Below are 27653 nucleotides of genomic sequence, written 5' to 3'. Positions count from 1 at the left end.
GTAGATTAAGAAGTTACATGTTACGATTTATTTTGCAAACCAATCAAATTTCTCTACAGCTATGTTAGCATTACTTTTTTAACTTCTCAAGAGAACAGCAAATACATTCCTACTAGGAATATGCACACGTGTGTGTGTGTCTGTGTGTCTGTGTTTGCATGTACAATACTTCAGCTTCCGTTGTAGAATGCATGCCACCTTGTGCTTCTGTCTCACGCTCAGCATGCATACCTCTTACCAGTCCCTGAATTTGCAGAAGGTCCCTGATTTTTATTCACATTTTTGTCATGTTCCTTATACTTTTTTGATTTTCTGGCTAATAACCAGTCAGTAATGCTAGACAGAGTATTGTGCGTCTTATTGTTCATAAACTAAGTAGATGCAAAACCTACTGTTCTTTTAAACTTCTTAAGTGAGCTAGAGTAATAACATCAGGTTTTTTTGATTTTGTCCCCCATTATTTTTGATAGGTCTATAATTATTTAGTAAAGTTGAAAGGTATGTAGGCAACAATACTTCTCAACTCTACCTGATTTTGGCTCATATTTTTCACTGTTCTTGATTTTGCAGTTAATCACTGAGTTCAGAAAAATGAATAATGCAAGCATTATAGAATTTCATACTTCCTGTTGTATAGAAAATGCACATTGATGCAAAAAAGTGTACCATTTCCTTTTTTAGTGAATTAGAGTAATGTTAAATACATTGGTATTACATTACTTGTTTAATTGAAATTTAATTGAAAGAATAATGATCAAATGTTTAAATATGGTGGTAGTGATACTGTAATGTTACCTGTCTCCCTGTGAAGGCATACACTGAATCACTCAGAAGAATTAAAGTTCATTTTGTTCAACTTCTAGTTATGTGCAGATTTTTTCTATAATATTGCTCACTGCAGTGTTGTGTTTATTTATGCAGTTATTTATTTATTTATTTATTGATATCTGATTACCGGGAAAGTCTGACTTTGTAGGAGCTCATTTTCAGTGGAGTCCCATTGAAAAAAAGCTCTGAAGTATGCTAAGGAGGCGTGTTGTGTGGATATGTGAAGAGTGTTGGTGAGAATGTTAAAGAGGAGGGGACCAAGGATAAACCCTTGTAGTACACCGGTGCTCATTTGGAGGGTGAAGTGCCACTTTACTGACTGACACCTATTAGACAGGCAGCTTTTGAACCATAGAAGGCTGGGCTGAGAGAGACCTATTGAGGACATTTGAAGTACACGTTTGCTGTGACAACCTGTGCCAAAGGCTTAAGCCTAGAAAATAAGGAGAATACTAGTTTGCATTATCTGTAGCTTTATTGACAGCATCTATACAGGTTACAAGTGCAGTGTTAGTACCATGGAAAGGATAGAAGCCATGTTGTGTGGAGGACAGGAGTTCTTCCTGCAGGAGATGGTTTAGCAATTGTTTTTTAAATACATTTTCAAGTATTTTGGAGAGGGGATAAAATTGCTATAAGTCTAAAGTTAGTAATGTCTGATGAATTTCCTCCTTTGTGCAGAGGACTAATGTGTGACTTTTTCCCAGAGAGAGGGAACGTGGGATTCCTGAATTGACCTATTTATAAGGATTGAGACAGGACTGGCAATGCTATCGGCTCCTACTTTCTTAAGGTTCTCGCTTGGAATGTCATCAGCTGAAATAGAGCATGGTTTGAGTTTAAGAGTACTTTTTATACAGTATGTGGGCACAGGTTTGAAGGTGAAAGTGGGTGAGGTAATATCTGGTTGCTGGGCAGGGTTAGGGTCAAATGCCGGGGAATCCTTGTTTAGAGATGCTATACTATCTATGAAATAAGAGTTGAACTGTATTGAACTTTCGAGTGATGATTTATTGGGAGAGGAGTTAGGGTTGAATTTATGGCGGGGATGCAGTATTAGGGGTTACGTTTACTATTACTCTGAAAGTTATTATAGTACAGTTTTTGTCTTCATTAATTTGCTTTTTAGTACAACTGTGAAGCATTGTGAAGTTTAAGATATTGTGGTGTTTTATATTTTTGCCATTTTTTCCACCCTTGCACCTTCAAGTCAAATTATAAGAGAGAGGAATCAGTGTATAACCAATACAAAGCAATTAGCAGAGAGGTACTGAGTAGAATAGGTTTTCTTTCATTTCCTGAATGCAGAAACCTGTTAGCCAGGAAGATTAAGTAACTGGCATGTACAATGTAATCTACTGGTCAAGAGAAAGGACAGTGGCCAGCTTAGTAAGTGGTCCTTAGAGTGCAAGGATAACCTGTCGTGGGGGATGTTATAAACTAATTTCCAGTACAGGCAGGCATGTATTTCAAGGTTCGTCAAGTTATAGTTGCTTATAATGCACAAAGACAAAACTGTCAGTGAAAATGTTTGGGAGCTGGCCCCTGTGGCAGAGCTTATGCAGTATCGTGGTCAAATGTAGTGACCAGAGGCTCTGCACTGTGAGGAAGTTGGTAACGGAGTTAATATTAATAATTGCCCACAGTTAGTCCTCCCATTATGTCTGGTTATGCCCAAAAGTCTTGAGTAAAGAAGTAGAGTTATGCAGTTTCCCCTTCCCCCACACATCAAGCATGGTGAAATAAAAATATTTTTATATTATTCTGTTGTGAGCAGCGTTTTATCTGGTGTCGTACCACAATTAAAACCAGTACCTACAAAGGGTAGCATTACATTTGGGTTCCTAATCCCAGTCTCCTTTTTACAGAATATTCAGAAATTAGGCTTTGGCCATGAGCTGTCTGTTCCTTGATCATGTGATTAAAATGTACCAGTTTGTACCAATTAGACCTACTGGTTGTGTGAATTTTTCTGCAAACATCTTTTGGCTGCAAGTTTAATGTTGTGTACTTTTAATATTTACGTGTGTGTGTGTGTGTGTGTGTGTGTGTGTGTGTGTGTGTGTGTGTGTGTATGTGTAGACACACATGTGCATGCATTTGCCCTTGTATGTAAACATTCTATCAAAAAATTACTACTTATATAACTCCTACTCTTTCTAACAAAATCTAGGTCCATAGTTGATGTTCAACTACTACCAAGCAATACAAAAAAGAGAACATGCCACCAAAATGTTGCTATTCATGCTAACAAACACTTGGCCCCCAGCCCCTCCATATTCTTGGCATCAGCTCATATCTGAAGAAACAGCCACCATCATGTGCATAACTGGCTACTACTAACATTCAGCAAGTCAGAGGTCCCCCTACTATGACATGTATAGTAAATGCTACAAGGACTACCATTTCCAAATTCTGTAATCTACAAGCAACCACTTATCCTTAATCAAACACAGCCCACATTTTCTACACTGTAGAGTAGGTAACAATTCCATGGCAAAAGCAAGTAGGCGTAAGACTCTGGAAAAGGTTCACCTTATAAAGGCTACAGTGGGCTGTCAGGATTATGGCCAAAAATAGACTGAAACCATAGAGTTAATATTTTATGGCAATTACAATAGTTGTTAATCTGTAAACAGCCTGACAGCAGTGTCCAAATACCAAACAGACGCCAATGTATTTTACTAATGTCACCTGCTAATCTCTCCCTCCCCTTTTCTTATAATCATCCAGGTTCCTAACAGACAGACCAGGAGTGTGAATGGTATACTCAAAGGCCATGCATTTAGTTGACAGTAAGCATCTAATTCATGTTTGGAATCGGGTGAAAGAAGACTGTTCTTGGATTCATTAACACCTAACATTAAGTGTACACCACTGAGTGAACAGACAACAAAAGTATAACTCATAACCTCTTCCTCTTAATTTTAGTTTTCCTACTGATTTTCTTGCAGATTTAAATATTGAAGGGGATTCAGAAAGGTTACCACAAAATGCAGACTACATGTACACACTTACTGTAATCTTTCTGATTGACTAGAAAGCACAAAAATGTGGTAGGGATTTTCTTGAATGCAGATCATTTGCACTTAGTTTAGGCATTAATGAATCTGGCCTGTATCTTCATTTATAAGTCTGATAGAAATTTCTGTGGAATTAATTCTTAATACAGCCCCAGTTAACAGTTTATAACTGTTACATGTTAAAATGCTTACATAACATATGCATGCTTATTTCTTCACAGTGTAAAAAGAAGGTTAAAATGTCCTTTTCAGATCACTAAATGCCCATCTTTTTCAGAAAAAGTAAGTTTTTTGAGATCAAAAATTAAAGTGAAAGGTTTTTCTCCGAGGAGAACTTATCTGCCCAGCAATAAAACAGCAGTGGCTCACTGTCGATCCTTGACGCCAGCAGAACAGTGCTCTTGTCAGGAGCAAGAAAGCTTTGAAGAGATTTGCACCCAAACCTGACATTTGGTTTGCTCAGCTTGAGCTGGCTAATGGTTTGGGTGAGTAGAAGGTGCCCTAAAGTGTTAGAGGTTGGCCAGCTGTTATATCTTTATGCAGGATATAACCCACACAGCTTAGGTTACTGCAGCAATGATGAACATGAGATGTTACTGAAGATGTCTTACACAGTGACTACCTGACTCTGAAATTGGGTCTGGTGGGTTTGTGTATTAGCTGTGTTAGAAAGTCTGTACACTGGGGTTTGTAGTGGAATAAGGGGGTTTAAAAATACCAAACGTCTTCAGTCTTTTTTGCTGATCATTTCTGGGAACATGCAGTTTTGCAGGAGTGGGGTGGTGCTATATTATATTCCATCCTTCATCCATCCTCAACCCCTTTTGGCCATTTTGCACATGGGGTCGGGGTGTCACTTCAGCAGTGACAATCATCTCAAGCCAAGTGGCAGGTGCTATACTTACTTACGGTACTCATTCCTTGCATGTTTTTCATACCTTGCCTTTCTTCTCCACCGACATGGCTTGCTGTTCCTCCCAGTCTCCCCTGTGTGAGTTTTCTTTGCCAATTCTCCTAATTTTTTTTTTTTTTTTTTTTTGCTTGGGTGCAACTTTTTTTTTTAAATGACTCCAGTGCTGCAATGATCATTCAAACATCTACTGTTTTGGCAAGTTTACTTACACAATTGTACTACATTCATCATATTGCCGATTATCTTTATATGAGTAGATTACCATAGCTTGGGGTCAGTGGGAGGAGGAAGGAAGAGGGTCCAGGAGCTCCTGGAGAATGGTCCTAGCATAATCATACCCAGACCTGGAAAATCAGTCTAGCTTGTAGTGCTCTGTAGAAGTATCCACAGAGAACCACAGAATACTTCTAGAATCCAACCCTTTCCAAAAAGCCAAATATAAAGTGAAGCCCTTGGCAGAATAAACCTTAACCCTGACTAGAACTGCCTTGTCATGATGGGTATACAAAAAGGTAATGGGTTGTACTTGTTTCTTACTTTTACAAGAAATAAATAACTGATTAGAGTTTCTGAATGTTTTAGTATTGTCTAGATAATAGAGTTGTCTGTGAACATCAAGAGAATGGCGAATCCTTTCACACTCATTTTTAGGTTCTGGATAGAGACAGGGAGATGGACAGCTTGGCAATACGTAAACTCTGATACCACTTCAAGTATAAAATAATTAATTGTTCCTAAGGAAACCCTAATTATGTGGAAAATGAAATGGTTGACCCATCATACTCTCCTTGCAGAAGTCAAAGAAATCAGCAAAACTGTTTTTCATGTTAAGAACCTCAAAACAGCCCAATAACTGGTTCAACAGAAAAAAAGTTAAATTAAAAAAAAAATACATAGATAAATAAAATAAAGATCCCAAAGCAGAGCCACCCGTTTTCTAGGAGGCCTGGGTAGTTACAGCCCTTTCAAAAACATTTTAACAAGGCAATGCTTTGAAAGGGGATGATTCATGGGCAGATGTACTGAAATGGAAGAACGTTTACCTTGATAAAGGATTACTCATACATATATTGCAGAACCAGAGAAACACTAGCCCCAATTTCTTTCTTGGCACCAACTAGAAAATCTTTTCCATTTGTTAATATATGATTTCCTAGTTGCAGGATTCTTTGTCCCCTTTAATACCTGCTACACATCCTTAGAAAATAGGTGCCTAAAAATTATTAAAACTCTGTTATCCAGGTAGTTAGTGAAGATGATTCACAATGCGGTGACCTGTCCTGTGAAAGCAGGTCTGATCTGGGAGGAAGCTTGTGGTAATTGCCCTTGGCGATTTCCAAAAGAAGGGAGAACCACTGTTGCCTGGGCCAGAAGGAAGTGACCATAAAGATCTTTGAAGAGTCCTTATGAATCTTCAGAAGCATCTGGATACCAGCAGAAAGGGTGGAAAAGCATACAGGAACTTTCCAGTCCAAGGAAAAGAAATTGCATCTTTTTCCAGGCTTGTTTGCATGAAGTCTTGGATCACAGTTTTGCCAGATGATTGTTCTGTTGGACAGAAATCAATCTGAGGTGCTCTCCACAGCTGGATCAATTCCTGGAAAACCCCTTATTCAGTTTCCCTGTCCCTCATCAGTTTGTGTGCCACAACATTTTGCTCTGATAGGATGCAAGATGCCAGTAATGTGAGATCTTGCTGAAAAGCCATATCCCATGTTAGCATGGCTAGTCTGCATAGAGGGTAAGACCTGGTTCCCCCGTTTATTTATGTACGGCATGACTCTGGTGTTGTGTCTTTCGGCTTTTCCCGGTTAGGGGTCGCCACAGCAGAACTCCGGCCCAGTAATGATTGGTAGTTGACTTTTACATGCCGAGTTACCAGCCCTGACGCACAACCTTCAACGAAGGTACGCCCATTCACGCATGTCTGCACGCAGAAGACGCTCTAGCTGAGAATTGAACCAGATAGCGTCTTACAACAACAGGCAACAACGCTACCGCACCACTCATAATGATCAGGGGACCACAAACGATTGAGAGGGTTAAGCATTTATTACTGCTGCAATCTTTTACATTTATGGGTTTAGGTCTGTCCTCTTTGTTTCATAGACTCTGCACATTTCCTCCTATATTCACCACTCCAAGTAAAGTCTGAAATGTCTACATACCTCTCCGTCTCTCAGTACAAGAAATCTGGACAAAGCTTAAAATAATGGGGGGACTAAGGCCCAAAAATAGGGACAGATTTTAAATACTGTACTTAAAAACTTAGAAAGATGTTAAAATAACAGTATCTATATTAACATGCATTTTTCTAAAGGATATGAAGTCTGAAACTCAAATGTCATTATCTGATGACTTCAAGTCTTGGTTTATCTGCCAGAAAAAAAAAAAAGTTGTGTACTCAACATAACGTTCCATCTGAGTAGTTGTTCTTCATTTGTCTTCAACTTGTGGGTTCCAGGATCCGTATCGGATCCGACTCGGCCGCATATCCTGCATCTGAGCCAAGCTCAAAGCTCCTCCACTTATCCATAATGCCCTCACCTCCTTCCTCCCTTTATATCAAGTTTGCTGGCTAATCCAGTACCATAACCCAACCCAACATAGACTTTTCTATACAAGAAAGCAACACAAGGATAAGGGACACTTTACAGTGACCACCTCCATAATACATAGGCAGTAACCACTGATCATACAAGCCCGGGGGAAGGAGGGAGGGATGGGTGAAGACAAATGAAGAACAACTACTCAGATGGAACATTATGGTGAGTACATAACTTCTTTGTTTGAAGTAGTTGTCTTCATTTGGTCTTCAACCTGTGGGACAGAGTCCCCAGCTACCAAATACCTGGGAGGCCCTCATGGAAGAATATTCTGGAGCACGGCGGAGCCAAAGGATGCCCTGTTCCTGGATACAATGTCCAATTTGTAATGTGAACTGAAAGTATGGGACAAAATGGCCGCAGAACAAATATCATCTAGTAAAACTCTGGACCGGAAAGCTGCTGATGTGGCCAGAGACTTGGTGGAATGAGCTTTCACCTGACTTGGCGGGGAAATCCCCCGGCTGAACACGTCCAAATGATACATTGAGAAATCCAACAGGCAATGGTAACTTTAGAGATAGGTTTCCCTAAAAAGGGTTTAGAGTAAGAAATAGAGTTGGTCAGATTTACGAAAGGTTTTTGTCCTGTGCAAGTAGAAACGTAACTGTCTGTGCACGTCTAGTAAATGCAATTTGTATTCCCCCTGGTTTTGAAAATTTGGAAAGACCGGGAGGTTGATTTCCTGATTAATGTTGGCCTCTAAAGCTACTTTAGGTAGAAAAGATGGATTAGTATGCAAAGACATCCTGTCCTTGTGAAAAACCATATAAGGGGCTTTGATCGATGGAGCTTAAAGTTCCGAAACTCTCCTGGCGGAAGCAATGGCAACCAGAAAGGCAGTCTTCCAGGATAGAAACTGCATATCTACTGAAGCTGCAGGTTCAAAAGGAGGTGAAACTAAGGCTTTAAGTACAAGGGTAAGATCCTACGGTGGCGTAGGGTCCTTTACCGGGGGTCGAAGAAGAAAAGTACCTTTGAGGAAGGCCTTACAAAGCTTTGAAGATGCTAAGAAAGCCATATTATTCCCCCACATGTGAATTAGAAATTGACGCAAGTTGAACTTTGACTGTAGAAAAACTGGCACCTTGATGAAAACTTCCTGATAAAAATGCCAATACAGAAGAAATTGGAGCCATGAAAGGATCTAATGCACGCTGAAAGGCCCATATAGAGAAACATTTCCATTTACACTTTTCTGGTGGAAGATTTATGAGCCACCACTAGAATTCTTTTGACAGGAGAGGATAATCTGGGAGTGCTGACTATCATGGGAACTGGAGCAGCCAAGCAGTGAGCTTTAGACTGTCCAGGTCTGGATGGTGAATCCCTGAGGGATGAGAAATGAGATCTGGAACCAGATCCAACATCCTTGGTGGAGCCACCAGATGAGACCTCAGAGAGGGAAACCAGACTTGGAGAGGCCAGAATCTGGCAATGAGGATAACTAGGCTCTCCAGCCTGAGAGCTTTCTGAAGAAATTTTGATATTAAGGGAAGAGGAGGATAAGCATACAGAAGACCGGGGGGCTAAGCATGAATCAGAGCATCTCTGGGGGCTTCCCCCTAAGGGGGGTTCAGAGCAAAGAACCCACTGCATTTCACGTTGGAAGGAGAAGCAAACAGATCGCAGCAAGGCTGACTCCACTTGTGAAAGATCTTTTCTGCTACTGAAGGATTCAGAGACCACTCATGAGGCACCAGAAGAGATCTGCTGAGCCTGTCCATTAGAATGTTGGACCTCTCTGGAATGTGAGCTGCCACCAGAAAATGGCCGGTGGAGATCACCCATTCCCGTACTCTCATGGCCTTGCGGCATAGGGGATAAGATCTATTTCCCCTTATTTGTTGATGTACCAGACTACTAACATACTGTCCATCTGGATAGTAATCTGTCCCAAAGGAAGATGGGCATGGAGAGCCTGCAAAGCTAGGAGCACCACCTCATCTCCAGGACGCTGATATGCAAGTTGGTCTCGTATGGGGGACCATGTGCCTTGAACTGTCGTTCCCGAACAGTGCCCCCCCCCCCAGCTGGGAGGAATCCGTAGTCACCGTGGCCATGGGAAAAGGTAGGAGAAAGGGCCATCCCCAAACCAGGTCTGAGGAAAAAATCCACCACCGAACAGAGTCGCTATACACTCGAGAGATTCAACAGGGTGAGTCAATGGAAGATCTAACCGGGACCAGTGTACTGCAAGTGTCCAGTGAAGGAGCCATATGTGAAGATGCGCCAAGGGCAAGAGATTGATTGTGGCCGCCATGGACCCCAACACCCTTAATACTACTTTCACTGTCAGGGACTGAGTTTGAAGAATGCAAAGCACGTGTATCTTCAGACTGCGTATTCTGTCTGGAGTAAGAAACACTCTGGTTTGAATTGTGTCTAATCATGCCCCAATGAAGTCTAATACTTGGGCAGGGGTCAGAGAAGATTTGTTGAAATTGATGGTAATGCCTAACCCCTGGACTAGAAAAAGAAAGGAATCCCTTGCTTAACAAAGTTGATGCCTGGAAGGGGCAGCGAGGAGCCAATCGTCCAGGCAGGGAAATACCTGAATGCCCTGGAGTCTCAGGTGAGCCGCTACTACTGACATCACTTTGGTAAACACCCTGGGTGCTGTGGTGAGATCAAAGGGGAGTGCTCTGAACTGATAATGATTGGCTCCTAGATGGAACCGGAGAAATCTCAGAGAGCATCTGTCCATCTTGATACAACAGTACGCATCCTGGAGGTCAATCGAACACATCCAGTTGTTCTCCTGCAAGAAGGTCAGGATAGACTGAAGGGTGACCATCCGGAATTTTGTTTGGCCACTGACAGTTCAAAGTGGATAGAGGCAGAATTGGTCTTAGGTCCCCAGTCTTCTCTGGCTTCTTTGGCACTAAAAAGAACCTGGAATAAATGTCTAATCCATACTGGTCTTGGGGGATGCATTGGATGACCCGTTTTTCTAGCAGTTTTGCAATTTCTAGTGCTGTATCCCTCCCTGTGCGAGGGTGGAACGTCCAAGGAGGTGTTTTGACTGTGGAGGTGGCTCGAGGAATGGGATTGAATAGCCTATGGATATAATTTGCAACACCCAACAATCGTTTGTAATGGACTCCCACTCCGTTTGGGGTAGAGATAGATGGCCCCCGACTGCCTCCAGAGACGAGCAGTCAGGCAACCCTCCAGGGTTGCAGCATGGGTCTGTCTGAGAAAGGTTCGAGACCTGTAATTTCTCGGACCCACTATGCCTCTAGGCAATGTTTATCATATCCCCTTCTGCCCCTGGGGGAAGGTGAGTCCTTAGTGTCTCGGGAAAAAGTCTGAGATTTCCGGAACCACATCTTCTTGGTCCCTTACTGATTACTAGAAAAGGACCATTGAGGGGTAGAGAAGTGACTCCCGACGACAGACAGAGTTTTCCCATTCTTCTCACTCTGAACTAAAGTCTCACATACCAACTTTCCAAACAGGGAGGGACCGTCATATAGGGCATTGGTGAATGACATTTTAAAAGGTTCCGAAAACTGACAGAGCCAGAGCCAAGTGTGTCACCTGATGGCAAAGCCTGTACCAGCGGCTCTAGCGGCTCTCTCGGTAGCATGGGAGAAGATATGCATAGATGTGTTCACAACTGACTTTAGAGTGACCATATGAGCGCAAAACTTTTTCTTGTCCTCCACTGAAATGGACTCGGGGGTTGACTTAGCGATCTCTTTCACTAGGTCTTGCTGCAGCCAAATCACATGTGCTGTGTATTTCAGCGCTCTTATGGAAAAAGTCGTTGAAGCGTACACTCGCTTCCCAAAGCAGTCCATCACCCTTCACTCTTGGTCCGGAGGATGAACCACAGAACTTTCCTAAGCGAGCTCTTTCCTAGTGGCAGTTGCCACCACCACAGCATCAACCAGGGACCCCTTATTCCAGTGTGACCTATCTGAAGGGGAGCTCAAAACTTTATCCAGGCATTTGTGGATGGGCTCCATCCTGTCCGGTTCCTTCCACGCCCAAGATGTTATCAGGTCCACTAAAGGATCTGTGGGATGGGACACCCAGGAAGTAGAGGGTCCTGTGCCAATTGCCTCAAGGAACACCGATTTGTCTGAAGTAGGTTTCTGGGTGGACCACCTCCGTCGCTAGCACAGGATTTGAGGGGTGACCAATGGGAACCTTCCCCTTCCTCCAAATCAGTGTCTTCAGTGAGAGACTCCGGTGGAGAGTCTAAGTGCCTCAGTGGGGATCTCTGGGGAGGACTCGCCAATGTCTTGCTGCTCCCAAGCAGAAGCTTCCTAAGGCAAAGTGGTGGCAGGCTGTACCTGAGATGGCAGGATGGCTGGAACTGTACCAAAAACACAAGGGGTCAGGGTGGAGTCCAAGGACAAGATGGTCAAGGGTCTCGAGGAAATCGAAAGAACCCTCTCCACAACATCAAAAGCCAAAGAGGAACGGACCTCTTGAGAAAGGACCATAGGAGCCGTCACCCTCTGACCCGATGGAGGAGTCAGCACTGAACTTCCAGGCGCCGAGATACTGAGAGGAAGGATGTGCTCTGACATGCTCAGAGCTGACAAAAAACCCTCGGATCTGATGCCAAGGCTACGGATCCGAGCCAGTCAGATATGACCTGCTCAAGGTCATAGCTGGTGTCGAGGTATGGCACCAACCCCTTGACACCGAGAGTCCTCGGATCTAAGGCCGGATCGGAGAAGGAGTAATCTGGGTGAAAAAGGGCTGCATGGTCCCCGCTTCGGAGGAAGATGGGGCAGGCAAGACTCCCATCTGTATCTGAGTGTGGATGAACTTCCACATCATCCTATCCATCTCTGCTTCATAAGACTCCGGGTGGAGCAGGAGAAAGAGGTGACCGACAGCTGCCTGGAGGGGTGGTGAGGAGAAGCCTGAGCCAACGACCAGATCCGGGGCTCCTCTGGCTCTGGGGAGAACCAAGGAGAAAGGAGCCAGGGAGACTTCGGTCTCAGAGTCGACCTCACTTTAGGTGGAGGACCAGCCAGAGCCGAGCGATCCGGAGATCGCTTTCTTGGCCTACATTTTTTGGTGCACTTTTCCCCATCCCCCAGGCCTCTTGGCAGGCGTTTGAGTCCCAGAGATAGGGGAAAGACTTGAGTCCCTGAAGAAGGCCCTTGAGTATTAATTTTTCCCTCCTGTCCTTAAGTACCCGGGGATTATACCTCGCACAGACAGAACAGGAGGTCAGGAGATGAGCTGCCCCTAAGCACACTATGCACATAGTGTGGCCATCGGCTGGGGAGAGCTTATGGCCACACCCTGTACACTTTCTAAAACCTGGCTTGGGAGTGTCAGACATATCCCAAGCAGGCCCAGCACACTCACAAACACTCAAACCACGCACGCAAGGAAGGAAGAGGGACAGTCTTTTTTTTTTTTTTAACCGACGGAAACGTGGGGTGAGGAGGTAGAAAGTAGAGAAGAAAGACAGAGAGAGAAATATGAAGATTTAATGCCAAAAAACACACTTACCACAACTTTCTATGCTGAGAGGCCAGATCATGACGTGGACATTACAAGTGGCAAATGAGATCTGAAGGGAGGAAGGAGACAGGGGCATTATGGGTAAGGAGAGGAGCTTTGAGCTTGGATAAGATGCTGGATATGCAGCCAAGTCAGATCCGATACAGATCCAGGAACCCACAGGTTGAAGACCAAATGAAGACAACTACTTCAGATCCACAAATTATAAGAGGAAGAGACTGAAAATGTGTTTGTGTCCTTCGGCTTTTCCCGGTTAGGGGTCGCCACAGCGGAACTCCGGCAGTAGATTTTTACGTGCTGGCTTGCCAGGCCTAACACACAACCTTCAACGAAGGAACACCCATTCACGCATGTCGACACACAGAAGACGCTCTAACTGAGAATCGAATGGGCAACGTCTAACTATGAGGCGACAACGCTACCGCAGCACCACACGAGGCAAAAATCTGGACATTCTGTGAAAATCTGGAAAGTTGAGAGGTATTGATGTCTGTATATACAAAACCATGACTTAACATTTTTCCTGTAGAACCACTACTGAAGTTTCACCAATACCTAGTTGCAAACAGGACAACTAGCTTGCAGTGACAACAACTGCCTGCAGACTTGCAAACCAGATGCTCCTGACATTACTTTATATTTTCACTGTAACCGTCTAATCAATAAAAATGGGCCTGTTATCATGGATAATACAAATACAATACCCTATGAACCTATAGGTTCATAAGTAGGTACCTATCGGCCCAAGGTCCTATGTAAGCCTAGCTAACAAGGTTCCCTGGCTTATGCCACCCAAGAAAGTCATTTTCCTGTGCCACTGTCAAGAAGAGACACAGAAGTGATCCCCGGGGTGTATTTCCTATGTCCCATCCACTCATCAAGATTTTTCTTGAAGAGTGCTAATGAAGAACTTTGCTTGACATAGATGGGTAGCCTGTTCCAGAGTATGGGAAGTCTCTGAGACAGGAATCTATCCCTCCAGCATGTCCTGTTTATTGTGGTGACAAGGTTTAGGTCCCTAGAGCGTGTAGCTCAGAGGGATTGGGATTTCTTTAGGTGTAGCATGTCCAACAGCTCTGGGTTTGACATAGCTTTATATGTTAGGCAGAGATCACCACGGAGTAGGCGATGTGCTACGGAGTAAAGCTGGAGTTTTTTGAGGCGGTCAGTGTAAGGCACTTATTTGAGGCCAGTAATCCTCTTTGTGAGGTACTTCTGTGGCCTTTCCAGCCGCTATAGATCATCTTTTTCCTGTGGAAGAAAAGTTCTTTGAACTTTGAACTGAGGAATATAGGAAACAATCCCGTGGGAAGGAGTCAAACACGGCTTTTGGATGTTCTCCTTAAACCCCAGTCTGAGAAGGAGATCTCTCACTCAAATAAGAGATTCCTAACACTTTGAAAAAGACTCTGCAATGATAAGCAAAATGTCTATATAAGGAAAAATGTGAATACCTTACAATCTATTGCAGACCATCACTGCAGACAGATACTTCATGAATACCCTTGGAGCAGTGGATAACCCAAAGGGTAATGCAGAGAATAGAAAGTGTGATCCACACACGGAAAACCTTAAGAAACATTTGCAATCTACTGTTATACAAATGTGATGATAAGCATCCTTTAAATATAGGATCATGAAAAAATTGAGAGAAATCCAGGGTAACAGTTTGTAAAAGGAATAACACTTTGAATTGTGAAACTTTCACATACTGATTTAGAAAATAAAAATATAAAATTGATCTCCATGAAGCTTCTTTCCTTGGTACCAGAAAGATTCCTAAATAAAAAAAAAACTCTCTCGTTCTGGAAAGGAGGTACAGCTTCTATCACCCTAAGTTAGCAGATATTGAATGACAGGAAGGCAAAGGAAGTCTGATCTGGTGGATGAGGAGGAATCCTCTGAAAATTAGGGAGATTTTCACTGCCATCTATATCCTTGATGAATTACTCTAAGAACCCATTTGTCTGACTATCCGTTATCGCCAAAGCGAGAAAGAGAGCTAGATTTGGGGAAGAATTAAAGGGTTGATTGTGTGTGTGTGTGTGTGTGTGTGTGTGTGTGTGTGTGTGTGTGTGTGTGTGTGTGTGTGTGTGTGTGGGTAGGGGGGGCATTCTGTAGACAGTCAATCATTCAGACTTGTTGGACTGTCCTTGTTTCTGGGCACTTCCCCTTTCTTTTTTGATCCCCTTGTTTTTTTAAAAGTCTTCTTGCCAGCAGCTTGCTGTGTCTGTTTATTTTGATTTGTATAAAATGTTGCAGAGATAGCTATAAAACCCTTGATAAATTTGGAGAAGGACGTGTCTGTTTATTTTGATTTGTATTTGTATAAAATGGTGCAGAGATAGCTATAAAACCCTTGAGAAATTTGGAGAAGGAAGGTTTACACACCTAGGTATTCTCTCTGAAGTAGCTTCCCTGTGAGCAAAGCTGAGATTTCTCCTTTCTTTATCAGATAAAGAAATCTGCCAGTAACTTCAAATCCAGAGCAGTTGGAAACATAGCCTTCCCTAGCCACTCCACCAACTCATCTACCCCAGGCAGAAAACAACTATGAAATTTGGAGATGCTGTTCCTAGGATCATACAGAGGCCCTTATAAGCCTAGCCAAGAGTTTAGCCCATGTTTAGACAAATCAGCACCCGATGCTCCTGTCCAGCAGGGAAATGGGTGGAATCCCCAGGGTATATTTTCTGTTTCCCATCCAGTTATCCAGGCTGTGCTTAAAAAACGGTAAAGAGGTACTCTGGATGATGTGGAGAGGAAGTCAATTCCATATATGGGGGTGTCTCTGGAACACAAATCTGCCCCGCCAACAAGTCTTGTTGATGTCACAGACCAGGCTGTGTGGGTTACTCGAGTGGAGCTTGACTTGCGGATATGCAGCAGTCCCATCAAGGTGGGGTCCGTGATCACCTTGTATGCCAGACAGAGGTCATCTCTGAGAACTCTGTATGAAACTGAGTAGAGGAATAAGGTTTTTAGCCTGTCTGTGTATGGTAGATGTTTGAGGCCCTGGATTCTCCTGGTGAGGAACTTCTGTGGTCTCTCCAGCTGTTGCGTGCACTTTGCAAGTTATATGCTGAAAGGGGCGTTATACTCAATAATGGGGCTTATAAGAGAAGAATACAGGGATATTATGACTTCCTTGTCCCTGGATAAGATATCCTTACTTATGAGGTGGACCATGTAGATGGCTTTCTATATAATGGAAGCAACATGGTGGTCAAAAGTCAGGTTTCTATCAGCCTGGGTGCCCAAATCCCTCATGACTGACTGCATGCTTAGGACATTGATAATCTGTGGGGACATCACACACCCCAACGGGGATGATGAGGCATTTTTTCGTATTCAGCTTGAGGCCATGTTTCTGGCACCAGTCATTTGTCTGAGTGAGACCCTCTTGGAGGATGTCCACATCACTAGGGAAAATGATGACAGCACCCATCTGCAAACTTGGTCAGCCAAAGCCCACTGGTTTTGGCCTGCACCTCAGAAAAGTATATCCCAAACAAGAGAGGCCCCAAGACTGAACCCTGGGGTAGGCTGCTTGTTACGGGTCTACTGCTTGAGGTGGCTTTCCCTATTTTGACTACGTGGCTTCTATCAGTGAGCCAGTTTGCTACCCATCTTGTAACATATGGATTGATGCCTAGTTGAGAACTTTTACCACTATGCCCGAGTGGGGAATAGTGTCAAAGGCTTTGGCCAGGTCAAGATAGGTGGTGTGCACTGTCTCCCCCTCATCCATGGCTTTGGAGATTGTCTCAAAGAAGTCGACCAAATTTAGCAGACATGACCTCCCCTTGACGAAATCAAACTGTGTGGGATCAAGTGTTTTGAGGTTGCCAGTGTCCTTGTTAATGAGGTCCATGATAACTTACTTATTTATTTAACATTTATTTACCGAGAAATTCCGAATTGGAATCCGTTCTATGGTCTTGCAGATCAGGCTAGTTAGACTGATGGGTCTACAATTTCCCAAATCGATGGATGCTCCACATTTGTGTAAAGGGATGACAGTTGCTGTCCTCCATTCAGCTGAGACGAACCCAGTACTCAGCCTTTGGTTAAATAGGGTGCCTAATGGTGCTGCAAGTTCCTGCCTAAGTTCATGTAGGATGCAGCCTGGGATGTTATCGGGTTCCACTGGAGGCTGTATTTTTTGCCTTTGAGAGAGCAGTGATGACCTGTTCCCTAATCCTTAGACGTAAGGGAAAGAGGGCAGGTACTGGGGATTTCCTGATTTACCGATGGGGGGGACAGAGGGGTAAAATTTTTGCCGAATCTGTCAGCCATCGACTTTGTTGTATCTACGGCATTTGTATAGGTGTTAAATTTTCTGAAATCATTATAAAAATGGACTGTACTATCGTGTTCTAGAACTAGTACAACAGAATTGTTTTAACTTCAACATTTTTTGTCTCTGATTACTTGCTTTTGGACTTCTGGTATTATGTGGGGTTTTAGGTTAGCCTTTTCCCCTGGAACTGCATCTCTGTGTAATTTAGGCACCTCCGAAAAAAAAAAGTATCTTTTTTTTTTTAATTTAGGAACAGCTTCTTGCTTCTAAGATCTGGATAGTGAATATCACTCACTCACTCTTCTAGTTTATGGTATACAACCTTAGATACCTCAGTGACTGTATACCTAGGGCATACTCAACCGAGATACTAATTCTACTGCACATTGACTAATGTCGTTCTTTGGTTGTGAGAAGACAGAGAACATTCACATAACATACAAATAATAGGAATTTGTGTTACTGTACCCATATATGCTGTTCAGTAATGCCTACGTCAAACAAGCGTATAAAGCACTTCAGTCATAATGTAACATGGTGCACTGTGACTGTTCAGAAACTACATGTCCGAATGCGTGTCCGCATGTGTGTGTGTTCTATGGAAAGGTTCAAATATTTCATTTCACTTTTGTGTGTTCATTCTTTGATGTCAAACTGATGCATGCACCATTCTTGGGAAAGAATACACCTCTCCTAGATATGTTAATGTGCCTTGGATTAACTCAGTCACTTGCAAAATAGTGTGCCATTATTTCACTTTTATCTGCATAAGAAACTTCTTAGTGCATAATGCAAGCATTTGTAAACAATTTCAACTATACTCATGTTTACAAATCATACTTGTTATTTCAGGGTGGGAGGGGACTATGTGACTGTATAAACCTTTTGCTGTGTACCGAGCACAATTTTCTGTCAATCTCACCCAAAACTGTTTAGGAATTAAATTAATGTATGTCAATTCTCAAAGGGCAAAGTATACGTTTTCTAGGTACAGTGATACTTAGACATAATAATTTAATGAGGAACACCTGATCAGGCTAGACTTTCTAGTTTTTGTCTTATTTTTCCACCTATAATGTCAGAAGTTCCAAGATCTGCTGATCCTTCCACTTGGGCTTTGACTGGTCTAATCTACAGCAATCTGACTTAAAAAGATAATAGCAGAACAGAACCGATGGATTATAATAAACCATTGACAACTACATACAATTTGGAAATAATGGACAAGACCATCAGAAATGGATTACACCAGTAAGAAAACCTCAGGGATGCAATCATCTTTTTATACTTAATACAGGTCAGACAGTAGATGTGTCTGATTTTGTCAGGTTTCTCTTGCACATGATGCTGCAATGCCCAAATCAACTAACTTTACATTGTTTCTAGGTCACACATTAAAAAGCTGCATCTAAAGGATCTGCTTTGTTAATACATTAATAAAAATTAGTTAGACATGGAAACTATAACACCTGCAATAGATATCACAAGTCTGAATGAAGTCAAGTACATCCCTCCCTGTCTCGGTGTCTATGATGATGAACACATACTGATCTAGTACAACCCTCTCTGTCTCTGTGTCTATGATGATGAACACATACTGATCTAGTACAGCCCTCTCTGTCTCAGTGTCTATGATGAAGAACACATACCAATCTAGTACATCCCTCTCTGTCTCAGTGTCTATGATGATGAACACATACTGATCTAGTACATCCCTCTCTATCTGGGTGTCTATGACGATGAACACATACTGATCTAGTATAGCCCTCTCTGTCTCAATGTCTATGAGGATGAACACATACTGATCTAGTACACTATGTAAAGTCAATAAATGGAGCCAGGAGTGCAACATTACATGCCAAACTTGTCTTGTTAGGCTTCCTCCTTAAAATACATATTCAACAGAACATCTTTTGAATAAAACCATAAACTGGTCTGTAGGAAGGGCATTTATATTACCAGTTCTGCATGATAAATCAAGATTCTATATCCTGATCTGCAAACTGAAGTTGTGCCGCAAAGTTATGCATGTTAATAATTTGTAATTTGTACTCGTCTATCCCAGTTTGAATCATGCCAGTTAACAAGTTAAATAAATAAGTCAGGAAGGCATTAACAGGCACCTCTAAAAGTATGGCTCAATACCTTCAGCCTGCTACGGCTGCAACTACTCGAGTCCTGGCCTCAACCTCAGGAAACTCTTCCAACACCAGTACAATCAAGCCTTTCACAAATCAATACCTGGTCCTAGAATGGGTAGAGAAAACAAACAACAAAACACAGGATGACTGCCACAAAACCAACACGAGTACTCACAATGAAAGTAGCTTGTATGTGAATACATCACAGCTAATTCACTTGAAATTCCAAACTGACTTAGTCTGTGTACTACCTCCCATAGCAAATAAAACAAAGCATGTTGTGTCACTTTCACAGTCGCCATACTTTCCTGATAGGTGACTTCAGTTTAGAATGGAATCCCCAAAGCACATCTTTTCCATGTGACATTTTACTAACTTATTTACATTCCCAAATACTGAATTTACCCACAAGACACAGTACTGCTTCAGGTATGCATTCCTTTCTGTGCTGGACTTGCACTAACTGCCTGTATCAGCACTCATCAAGTTCAACTGAGTTTTCGCTTTTTGGTGATCGCTGTTGTGCCATTACCAACTTTTATATTAAAGTACCACATGTACAAGGCATATTCACACAACAAAGTCAAGTGCAAATGTGGAACAAGCTTTCTGTAACAAACTGTCCTCTATCATAAAGCAAGACTATGTTGAAAACAGCATTTCAGCGTGTTCTTAACATTTTATTTCCACTGCAGCATTTTCCTTGTACGACCAAAATGAGTCATGAGCAAGTACCCAGCATAATTGGTTATTGTGGAATTAAGAAGGCATCTGCCAAATGCATCTAGAAGTTGACCAAAAGTAGTAAAAAAGTGACCATCCAGACATACTGCAGAATAAAGAATGACTGCAAACTTCTGACTGACTGAACAAAAACAGTTTTCAAGAAACAGAAATACTTGTCATGCAATTCCCGTGCCTTCTAGAATGGTGTGACAGTTGACACAGAGGGTTAAGGCTGTCAGCTGTAGTTCCTCTAGTATAGGATTTGATTTCCTCTGCCTGCATTTGCCTACTTTGTGATCTTAAGCTAGTCACTTAACCTGACAGTGCTTAGGGGCAAATGGGAAACTGGGCTAGGTTCTTCAATGGTCCCCTGGACTGCAACCTAAAACAGTCAACAAACATGCTGACAGAAAAGTAAAGAACACATTACACCCCTACACAGAAACAATGACAGCAACGACTCCCCTAAGGGAGTCATTGATGGTTTTGCAGATTTCTCTACTTCGATGCTTGACTACCTCAAAACAGGTCTACAACAGCACAAAGCATCCATGGATTCTGAAAACAATTCAAACTTTCTGATATGTTAACTAACATAAATGAGCAGCTAAGATAAATTCCTAGTTATCAGGACACACACTCTGATGGCCTCTACCCAAAATTTATTGGAGACTCTATAACCTATTTACATCGGAATCTCTAATTTAACACACAATATCAACTCTTCTTTAAAGGAATGCCGTTTCTGCATAAATTCTGGAAGGCAACTTGTAACCAACTTCTGCCAAAGCAAAGGCCTATAACCAAGGTGGAAGTCCACAAACCTATCTCCCCGCTTTTAATATCAGACACAAATCTGGGAAAAGCAGCAGCAATGCATCCCACCTACAGGCACTTTAACTACAGAGTGAGAAAAATGATAGCTTTAGGAAGAGATACAGTACCCTCGCTCATCTTTTTACTAAACAGCTCAATCTTCAAAACAATGGCTGATGGTAAGCTCACTAGGCTAACCACTGGTGTCCTAGCCAATGCATTTGATTCTAATAAACCACTGAAGACTTCATATATAAGCATATATGACGACACCCAGCACAGCTTGCCCTGAATGGCTTAATATCAACAACAGCATCCACATTTACTAGAGACTGGACCTTCAAAGTGACCCTAAAACTGCATTAATCCCACACTTATGCTATACTGAATGAGGTTTCCTAGGATCAGTCTTTGGTCCACTACTGCTTACCTTTTTAACATCCACATAGGTTTCTGTATGCATAAGCCACGGTTATTTATCCCTGAATCTGATAATTGCACATGGCGATTTGTTCTAAACTGGCAGGCAATCTAGCAAGTGTATCAAGGATTAGTCAAATGGAACGTTAAGACTAGCTTTTCAGGACATACCTTGCTTTAACAAATTAATAAAGAAAAAATCGGGCATTTCTGTTCCACAAGGTGGTAACACTGAGTCGTTGGAGAAGTAAAACTACATCCCCAAATAATTACATGGTGTGTGTGAAAAATATACTAGATATGTATAAATCATACACTGGTTCCTCTCAGACAAAACTCAACTACATTCAGTACTCGTGAAACTGGATGCCGATATTCTATTCATAATGTGTCATTTAAGATATTAAATGCAGTCTAGTAAAACAGTTATTTGCATTTTTATTGTTCATTGATTCTCTGTCTACCGTGGTTTTTATCTTAAAAACACAAAAAAAATATTTGCAATAGTTGTTTCACATCTCGAAAATGTCTAAATGACAGTTAAACACAGACCCCTTGTCAACACTGTGACTTTACTGTTTACATACAAATCTGCAGCTCTCCAAACCCCTTAAAGCACCACACTAAGCAAGTGTGAGCTGTCAGGCATCTAGCAAAATATGAATGCCTGCCTTGTTCAAAAATATGAAGCGACAATCCCATGAAACATTACAGTGTAATCAAAACATCATGTGTGAAATGGTAGCGAGAGTTGCAAATAATCCTAAAAACACACACGTACGTGTAATTTCCTAAGGGAGCATTTATAAATGGACCTATTCTTACGGAACCCTGGGTAAGTAAACATCACACAATGCTGAGCAATCATGGTCCCCAGAGTAAGACTTGCTGATTTGTACATGGAGTTGCTGACGGGGAGGTTAAACAATGTTAGCTGACCTCAGCTATCGCAGGAGCCTCACAACAACTTTGCTGTATAGACATAATGTAAAACCTTTACATAAAATTCAAAATACTATCCTAAATGCTATAAAACCTTTACAATATTTTAAGTGTTTTTCACAATAATCCCTATACGAAAAAGTGTTTAATGCCTACTAAATATATACTTGGTCTGGTCAGTGCAGTAAGAAGACGCGAAAATAGAGAGCGGAAACCCGAGTACCTTATATGCTGAATGAGTTGAAACTAGAAACTGTTAATAGGAAACTCACCAGCGCTTGATGTTAGACTTAAGCAGGGTCCCAATACCGCCAGCAGCACCGACTGTCGCTGAGAGGAAAGTACCGCGCTGGGAACAAGTGCTGCGTTTTTAGTCAGACAGCGGTAGCGGATGATACGCGAGCTCGAGCGCTGTCAGGTTACCACAGCAGTTGGGAAGTGCGTTATACATAAAGAGTGACCTAACAACGGCTTCTCCAAGAGTTTCTGCCTCTGTGTAGTTGTTATACAGCGCGTTTGTTTCTCATGTGGTACATGTGATCCAACAGGTCTATAGGGAGGTTTTCATAAACATTTCCGACTTTCCGAGAGGTGGGGATGCGCTCTGAAGGCCATGGAGTGTGCGCACGCTATTGCAGGTAAAGGGACCCTCTTTTAGGCTCCAGGGTAGGAAGTGAGGGCTGTGGGCTCATAAGGCTGGGGTGGAATGGAGGGTAAGAATGCCTCCCGGTGGTTGCCAAACGCATTACTTATGATTAATGTTCTCTAGTGATGTATTTTTTACCCAGTTTTATCTTCTAAACGAGAGAACTGGCTCTCCTGGCGTAATAGGTTTTCCATTTTTTATGCTGCACTGAATGTTTAAGCCTGCTACCTTAAAGATCATAAATGATGACACGTTGACAATTGGAGCATAACGTTTTCTTTCTTCTTTTTTTGTGTTGGTACTTTGAGCTTTTAAACAGAACAGATGTGATATTTATAGCTCTCAACGAGTCAAGAACACTCCCAAAAAATCTCAGTTTTGCGTTCACAGTCCGTATCTCTCCTCTCAACATCTTAGTACAAGAAATCTGGACAAAGCGTTATGGGGGACAAAGACCCAACTATACAGACAAATTTTAAATACTGATCTTATAAACTCATAACGTTGATAGAATTACAGGATTTCTGTTAGCATGCATTTTTTTACCAAGGATACGAAGTCTGAAACGCAAATGGATATGTCATTATTTAGTGACTTCATTCCTCTGTGATTTGCCAGAAAGCAACACATTTTTTGAGGCACAGACCAAAACTATGAGGCGCAAATCTGGACAGTTGAGAGGTCCCACCTGCCCTGCCTTTATAATAGTCCGGCAACACCAGTACTGTTACCAGTGTGTAACTGCAATTCCTTAAACTGTGGCTTCAAGCATCTCTCAGGTGTACCTGATTTTTATCTCAAATTTTTTGCTCTGTTCCTCATAATTTTTTTTGTTTTTCTAGTAAGTCATTGACAATTACAGACAGCAGGAGCAGCCTTAGGTCAACTGGCACCCTAGGCGAAAAGGCTCCACAGCACTCCCCACCAGACCACCCAGTGCCACCATCCTGGTCTACCTACACTGAAAAAGCACCCCTGCTAGAGCGGCGCCCTAGGCGGCTGCCTAGTTGGCCTTTGCCTAAGGCCGGCTATGACAGACAGTTAATAAGGCCAGTCATTTGTGTGTCAAGCTCCTTCTTGTTCAGAAAATGCCTGTTTTTGTAAAACATGTTCTATTAGCCTTTTCAAGTGAGCTAGAGTACTTTTTAACATTTTCCTAATTTTTTGCCTTTGTTTCCCCATTATTTCATGCTTTGTCCAGAAATACTGAACAAAGAATTTGAGAGGCTTTGTTCCCAAGCATAGTTCACAACATCTTTGCTGAATAATTCTACACAAAGTTAAAATAATAGGTAGGGGGATCAAATGTCCAAAATCAGAGGCAGTAAAGATTAGTCTAATTTACTTGTTAAGTTAATAAAACAGAGTTTGCATCAACATGTATTTTCCAAAGAATAAGTATAAAACACTAATTTCTGGCATTACTGGCTGGCAGAATTTTTGCCTATCAGTCAAGTACCAAAGAAAAGAAAAATAAATACATAAATAATGACTGATAACTTTGTCAACAGTAAAATAAATAAATATGTCAGTTAAATCCAATGTATAGTGTATCTGGCAGCCATTAGCAACAGTTAATGTCTTAGCCAGTGTCAGACAAAGGGGAAGGTTTTTATTCAGGATTATATCTAGTGCCAAAAAAGAAGACCAAGGGTGTCCTGCTCAGTTTTTAGACTTGTTGCAAAAAAAAAGAAAAAAAAAGTTAGTGCTGACATTTCTTCCACTTCCTTCTCAGAATGATGGGTGTAGCTTCAGTGGAGAGTGAGGCATGTGAAAAATCACCACAGAAATTTCACACTGACCAGAAACTTATTTACAAATTTCAGGAAAACTGTCAAGTCAAGTAGCTTTAGAAACAAATGTCAAACCAACATTCTGGCAGTATTTTAAAGCAAGATATTTTTTCATAGTTACTAAAAATTTGTAAATTTCTCCAACAACATGAAGTTTTCAACAGAAGGAAGTCAGACAGTGGGTTGAAGGTAGAGCAGCTCTGAGTTGAAAGGATAGGAACTGAAAGCAGAAGTTCTACTGTTGCTCTACAACTACTGTTCCAGCTGAGCTAAAGCATAGTTACCTAATGTAGGGCGATTTGAATTAAACAAAAGAAAAACAAACAAAAAAAATGCCTGACAGTCTGATTAGCTGTCTTGCTTGTGCAGCTGTTTAGCAATGCTGTTTGCATTTCAAAATCTGTTGCCTAGAAAAAAAAAGAGTAATTCAGGCTTGCATAGTTTGTCTCTTTCTCTATATTGTGTTCTGAATGTGGTACTTGTTAAACTAGACTGCAGTCTCTGGGTTTAATCATACTGGTTTAAGAAACTTATAAATATCTGTGGTGAGTTTTGCATGAGACTGATAAAATATATGTATATATTTTTATTTTTATTTTTCATTTGTTTACTGAAAGTGGCCGACTGAGCCGGAGGCCCGGGGAGAAAAGCTCCATGTTATACAAAGAACATATAGCAAAAAATTTACAGAAAGTATGAATATAAACAAATGTTCTAAAAATACAAAAATCATACAACAGTTTATACAAAGATCAGAGATCGGTAGTTGGTTCAACCAATACAAGACATGGAATCTGTTTAAAGACAGTTCAACAAAAAAGTCCTGTGACTCATCTTATCAAGACATTAATTCAATAAAGTAATAGGTTCATGCTTGTTTGGTTATGAAAATCACTTTGTGCCTTACACAAAAGTGTATGTTTTAGTATAAAAAAATCACTTTGTCCTATATGAAACAGTAGTGTAATAGAAGGCGTCTTAATGAATTAGCCCTTCTGTAAGATGCGAGGAGTAGAAGAACCTGAGACATGGATAATGGATGTAGTACTTTGATATTACAAAATAGTACATAGATACTGGAAACAAGAGTAGGACTGGTTGACTGAGGAGGGGTGAGGTGAGTGGTCATCCAGGGGAACAGCAGGAGCACAGCCAGTTGTTGCTTAGGTAGTTTTTGAGGAGTGTTTTGAAAGTATTAGTATTAGTGATGTTTACAATTTGTTGTGGGATGGAGTTCCAGATCTTGATATTTTGTACGAGAAAATGGATTCCCCATAGCTGTTGCTGGCTTTTGTGGTTATTAGTAATAATTTATTAGAGGATCTCAAAGTTCTGTTGTTGGTGTATGGCTGTATTAGGTCTTTGAGAGCTGGGCAGTTGTCTGGTTGGTGGATGATGGAGTGGGTGATGGTTGGTTGGTTTAAGTGGAGGAGGTTGGGAAGTTCAGTTCACTTTAGTTCTTGTAGTACAGAATATTGATATTTAGGGCAAATCTAGCTATTTTGTTACAGCAGGCCACGAGTTTGTTTAGGTCTGTTTTTTTAAGATTAGTAAAGCTGGAGGAGGCATACAGTAAGGTGGAGAGGGGATGTGTTCTGGCTATGGCCTGTCTGGTGGTATTGGTGAGGAACGGTTTTGCTCTACAGTGATCTCCAAGTTTAATATTCACCTTCTTAATGGTTAAGGCTAAATGTTAATCAAATTTTACTGAATTCTCGATTGTTATCCCAAGAAGTTTAGTATGTTCTAGTGGTTCTATTTTGGTATTGTTAAATGAAAAGATACTGAAGGGGGGTTGAGTTCCTTGTGATTTGGCTTTAGTAAAGATCATGAGTTTAGTTTTGTTTGGGTTGAGTATTAGCTGACGAATAGCAAGGTATTGATCTATGTCTAGGAGATATTTTTGTGTTATTTCCAGGAGTTTGGGAAGAGTTGGTGCTGAGTATAGAAGGGAGGAGCCATCAGCATATTGAATAATGGTAAATTGTTAGTAGCACTAGACTTTTTATTGATGAATGTAGAAAAGAGTAGTGGGCTGAGGATTGACCCTTGAGGGACACCCACTGAGACTAGTGGAAGGGGAGAGTGAGTTGTGCCATTTAACTGCTTGCTGCTGGTCAGTTAATTAGCTGTGGAACCAGACTAATGCTGTTTGGGAGAGGTTTATGGAAGTTAGTTCATTTAGCAGTTTTTGATGAGATATTGTGTCGAAGGCTTTTGGCATGTCAAGGAATATGGATGAGACTAGTTGGCCATTGTTTTTAAACTGGATGATGGTATCAGTGAAGCAAATTAAGGCTGTTATGGTGCTGTGCTTTGGTCTGAAACCATTTTGTGAGTTTGAGAGAAGGATGTTCCTTAGTAGGTAGTTTGGGAGTTGCTTGTGAATGCAGTTTTCGAAGATTTTTGCTAATGGGGTAGAAAGGCTATAACTCTGTTGAGGTGCCACCTTTATGCAGAGGTATCATATGAGATATATTCCAGAATTTAGGTATGTATTGTTCTGTGATAGACTGCTTGATTAGAATGGAGACTGGGTATGCAATTGCATCAGCTGCTAATCGGAGATAATTGTTTTGTAACTGGTCAGCAGCAAGAGTGGTAGGTTTTATTTTGTTAAGAAGCAGTTTTATGGTACTGGTTTGAATTGTTTTGATAGTGAGGTGAGGTTTGAGAGGGTTTCTAAAGGTAGTGTTAGGGGTGTGTTGTCCTGTTTTACTAGCGATAGTATTGAGTTTATGACATGGGAATTAAATTAGGATGCAGTACATTTGGAGGAGTAATATGGTGATTAATTTGAGCTGTTATGATGGAGGGAGAGAAAGTAAATACAGCTTGTGATTTGAGGTGTTGTTTAGTTTTTAAGGGGAGAGACACAGTGGTTCTGATTAATAACTGAGATGGTCTGTAATTGGTTAACATATATATATATATATATATATATATATATATATATATATGGATCTTCTTCATAATATTGCATTTCCAGAAGATTGA

At 41.4% G+C, this 27653-nt stretch overlaps 1 protein-coding gene across 3 annotated transcripts in view; it reads right to left on the bottom strand.

The window, feature by feature from the left end:
* The window catches only part of PDLIM2 (PDZ and LIM domain 2), a 3176635-nt gene extending 3153785 nt beyond the window's left edge, over positions 1-22850 (bottom strand). Inside the window, exon 1 of one of the 3 annotated variants that reach the window (XM_044082921.1) lies at positions 22490-22850. The gene's annotated coding sequence lies outside the window, so the exon portion shown is untranslated. The remainder of the gene's footprint in view (positions 1-22489) is intronic. The other 2 variants (XM_044082925.1, XM_044082922.1) reach the window with 2 other exon arrangements.
* Positions 22851-27653: the final 4803 nt, after the last annotated feature.

This window comes from Protopterus annectens, chromosome 9.part0 (assembly GCF_019279795.1).
Source record: "Protopterus annectens isolate FY-2018-M chromosome 9.part0, PAN1.0, whole genome shotgun sequence".
In the NCBI taxonomy this organism is placed as follows: domain Eukaryota; kingdom Metazoa; phylum Chordata; order Ceratodontiformes; family Protopteridae; genus Protopterus; species Protopterus annectens.
Note: the sequence above shows the minus strand (reverse complement) of the source record. Positions and strands in the feature narration are given on the sequence as shown.